This window comes from Balaenoptera acutorostrata, chromosome 13 (genome assembly GCF_949987535.1).
Source record: "Balaenoptera acutorostrata chromosome 13, mBalAcu1.1, whole genome shotgun sequence".
Classification (NCBI taxonomy): Eukaryota; Metazoa; Chordata; class Mammalia; order Artiodactyla; family Balaenopteridae; genus Balaenoptera; species Balaenoptera acutorostrata.
In genome coordinates this window covers 14,300,194-14,305,014 of record NC_080076.1, presented here as the reverse complement: position 1 = coordinate 14,305,014, position 4,821 = coordinate 14,300,194, and the positions used below count along the sequence as shown (strand labels likewise).

General features: G+C 37.4%; 1 pseudogene; it reads left to right on the top strand.

Annotated features, from left to right (window-relative positions):
• The first annotated feature begins 3,495 nt into the window (after positions 1-3,495).
• LOC114239117 (small nucleolar RNA SNORA40) lies at positions 3,496-3,601 on the top strand (annotated as a pseudogene).
• Positions 3,602-4,821: the final 1,220 nt, after the last annotated feature.

Sequence of the window (4,821 nt, the reverse complement as noted above, 5' to 3'; positions counted from 1 at the left end):
GTCTGGGACAGGAAATGAACAATATAAGCCTGAAACACTTCTCATCCCAAAAGACAGGTAAACCGCTAGTGGTCAAAATGAGTGAGGGGCCAACTCTAAGAAGTTCCCAGTGGCCCAGAATGCGACAACTTCAGCATCAATAAGAATACAATGGATTGAAACCAATAAAATATGTCTAAATCTATGAAACAAACTCACTGGTCACTTTCAGAGGATGCTGATACCAACACATTATTTTTGAAAACAGGTCAATAAAGGGAAAGAATCAAGCATTTAATCTACCTTTCCTATACAATCTATCTCTGGGTTACCAAATAGTTGATGAGGAGACATTTCTCTTTGCAAAAAATTATCACACTAATAAATAAAGAAGGAATGGTAGAATTAGAATACCCCTCTTTTTTTTTTTTCACTTTGGAACACTGACATTTTATTTATTTATTTATTTTTAAAAAATGTTTATTGGGGTATAGGTGATTTACAATGTTGTGTTAGTTTCTGCTGTAGAGCAAAGTGAATCAGTTTATACATCTACATGTATCTACTCTTTTTTAGATTCTTTTCCCATATAGGTCATTACAGAGTACTGAGTAGAGTTCCCTGTGCTATACAGTAGGTCCGTATTAGGTATCCATTTTATATACAGTAGTGTGTATATGTCAATCCTAGTCTCCCAATTTATCCCTCCCCACTTTTCCCCCCTGGTAATCATAAGATTGTTTTCTACATCTGTGACTCTATTTCTGTTTTGTAATTAAGTTTATTTGTACCATTTTTTTTAGATTCCACGTATAAGCGATATTACATGATATTTGTCTTTGTCTGACTTAACTTCACTCAGTATGACCATGTCTAGGTCCATCCGTGTTGCTGCAAGTGGCGTTATTTCATTCTTTTTAATGGCTGAGTAATATTCCATTGTATATATGTCCCACATCCTCTTTATCCATTCCTCTGTCTTTGAACATTTAGGTTGCTTCCATGTCCTGGCTATTGTAAATAGTGCTGCAATGAACTTTGGGGTGCATGTATCTTTTCAAATTATGGTTTTCTCTGGGTATATGCCCAGGAATGGGATTGCTAGATCATATGGTAGCTCTATTTTTAGTTTTTCAAGGAACCTCCATACTGTCCTCCATAGTGGCTGTACCAATTTACATTCTCACCAACAGTGTAGAAGGGTTCCCTTTTCTCCATACCTTCTCCAGCATTTATTGTTTGTAGATTTTTTGGTGATGGACATTCTGATCAGTGTGAGGTGATATCTCATTGTAGTTTTGATTTACATTTCTCTAATACTTAGAGATGTTGAGCATCTTTTCATGTGCCTCTTTGCCATCTGTATGCCTTCTTTGGAGAACTGTTTATTTACATCTTCTGCCCATTTTTTGATTGGGTTGTTTGTTTGTTTGTTTGCTTTTGTTATTGAGCTGCATGAGCTGTTTGTATATTTTGGAGATTAGGATATCCCTCTTTTGTAATTCCTAATTAAATAATTAATTTAGCGATTGCTCTTGAATGGTTGCTGGCATAACAAAAAGAGATAATTGGATATTATGTTCTTTGTGATGGAAGTCATAAAAAAATTAAACTTGAATCCAATCATGCCTCCCGATTTCATTACCAGTTTATAGCAAATATAGGGGACAGAGAAAGATATAATGTGACATCATGGGGATGCAATAGACAAATCTTATGTAATAAGCATGTCTTTTTATTCTAATGTTTTGACAACTGAGGCGTTACAAACCATGGGAGACTGCCCTCCCAGGGCTAATCAATTACTAGTAATAGCAAAGAATTCACCTTCGAGCATATCTTTCATATACAAACTAACCAATCCAGACAACTGGTACCTTCCTTTCCATGGAAACCACAATAAAAGCTCTTGCCCACACTTCCCTCCCACTACTGTCCCCTGATGACTCCAATGCTTCCTCATGTGGCCTTGCGTAGCCCGGCGTGGCCCAGTGTGCCCCTTCCTCTTGGGAACTGTGAGTAACAAACTCTCTTTTCAGGGACAATTGTCTCCTGATCTGTTGGCCTCACCATACCTGAACAATAATAAAACTTACATTTTATTTTTTTTTAATTTTTACTTTTTTTTTTGGTCACACTGCACGGCTTGCAGGATCTTAGTTCCCCGACCAGGGATTGAACCCAGGCCCACGGCAGTGAAAGTGCTGAGTCCTAACCACTGGACCACCAGGGAATTCCCATAAAACCTACATTTTAAAACACTGTGACTGTGTGAAAACTCTACAAGACAAATGACAAACAAATTGCAAGGGAATTTACCTCAATTAAAAAAATAGAAATACCAAGGGGATAAAATAAGAGGGAGAGAGAATCTTTGCTTAAAAGAGTCTTAAGAAACAAATCAACTAATTGCAAAGTATGAACCATATTTTACTCTGAATTTGAACCAACTCTTAAAAACATTACGAGACTAATGGAGAAATTTGAACACTGACTAGGTAGCTGATATTTGATATTATGAAATTAATGATCATATTTTTAGGTATCATTATAGAATTGCTATAGTTTTAAAAGGAGGCCTTATCTTTTATGGATTCATACTGAAATATTTATGGATTAAAAGACAGGATGCCTGTGATTTACTTTACAACAATCTAGAATGGGGGATGTTGGGTAAAAGTAGAAAAAAAAAACAAGATTGACAAAGTAATAGATGTTGAATCAGGGTTATGAATACACGGCGGGTTATCATGTACAGTATTCTGTTTAATTGTGAAATCTTTGAAAGTTTTCACAATAAAAAATCAAAACCCTTCGAAGAAAGTTCTTTGAAGAACACGTCAAATGCCCCAATTGTTTTAAAAAAGATAAGTGAATTAAGAATGACTAAATAACTTGCCCTATTGCTAATACATGATGGAGCCAGAATCCAAACCCAGGTATGTCCGACCACCCAAACTCCTTGAGCTCCAAAGTCAAAAGAGAAGCTATCGCTAGAGGCTGTTCCTCTGGCTCATCCATAAAGGAAAGGCTTGGGTTCCTGCTTAGTCCCCAGGGCAGCAGCCAGCAGCAGGGGGACTATACCTGTGGCAACAGTAGCCTCAGCACTGGGGCCTCCTGCTGGGATGCTATTTCTTGCTTTCTCTGGGTTGTACCCCACCCCCTCACTCCCAACTCTCCCCTGGCTTTATTTTTTATTCCCCTTTCAACAGCCCACAGTGCCCTGCAGAGAGCACACCGGAATGTGCACGTACACTGTCACCTTGGGCATGTACAGATTTACTCTCAGGATATTTTCGAAGCTTTCTCTTTTCCAGTAATTTTTCATGAAATACAGCCTTTCACTTTCAGCTTATGAACCACATGAAACAACCTCACCATTTTTGCCTGCATTTTGGACTCCAGTTGTCAGGCCTTGGCTTGACCCCTTTCCTTACACATCAGACTCCCCTTCTAAATTACTTTTGACTGCTTGCAAAAATCAAATCTAATATTAATAATTGTCAAAATAAAAAGTCGATTTGTGGACAAAGACTTATAGACAGGTGCAAAAATAAATCCTCTTTTGCAACCCAGAACTCATTGTTCAGTATGAGTTTTGATACAGATAAGAAGGAACATGATAAAAAAATAAAAAAATAAATAAATAAATAAATAAATAAAAATAAAAAGTCGCCATGTCTCCCACTTATTCAGGGCTAGAAATTGCACTAAGGGCTTTAGGAATAGTATCCCTTTTAATCCTCAGAATAGTCCTTCAAAGGATGAAGATTTGCCAGCACTGAGGATGTTCAAATAGAGAGCTCAGGGAAAGGGATTAGGGTTGTCCCAAGGTTTGAATTGACCTTGACCTCGACAAAGGATTTAGTAGCCTGGACACTAATATAAGTCTTTAGATACCATTATGTCCTGTCATCTGTGACTCTTGAGATCATCCTCAAAGAAAAAGACCCTCTGAATATCAGTAACCTGCTCTCTCCAATCTCCTCCCTACAACAACTATCAAAAGCACCCTATAATTCTTTTCTTTTTCTGAATCCAACATTCTTTCCTGGGGATTGCATAGAATTTGTTTAGCATCTCACAATATATAAAACTATTTCGGAAAGCCAATATATTCAGAGCTCACAACTCTTCCTGAATTTGCCCTTTGGGTTTCTGCATGGAACAGAATTGCAAGGACATAAAAATGCAACTAGGAAATCTTTTTATTCTTCTCTCCCAATTCTTCTTCCCCCTTCCCCATGCTAGGTCCACTTCATGGTGCTTGCCACTATTTTTCTTCAATCAAACATCAAATTTCCACCTGAACGTTATCAACTATAAACAGCTCAAACCGCCACCGGGCAGAGGGAGTGCTGCTTTCTCCTATGAGAATTTCACCATATACAGATTGAATTTAGAAAGTGATCAACGTCTTGAAAAGGTTAGGGGGTTCTCGGATTCAATTTCCTCATTAGAGGCTTTAAACTGTTTTCTAGCTCTGGTGCATTAAATCCTGGGCCTGGAAAAAAAAATTGCCTCTGATGTAAGTGTTAGAAAGAAATGTAGGTTTGGGCTGCACATCACTGTTTAAATAAGAGTCAGTAATTTTCCCCCTCCTCTTAGCCAATAGGACAGAAACCATGATCTTAAATGAGTTTAATCCTTCCAGCAAGACAATTGTCATTCCTCATCAGACATCAGATATGACAACACCAGATGTCACACTCATAAGACCTCATCACCTATCACTTACGTTCCCACTTCAAAATTAAACACGAGAAAATCTTTGAAAGTATTTGAAAAGTAATATATTTTCCTTATTTGATGTATAAGTGCTATTATAAATAATTCACTTAA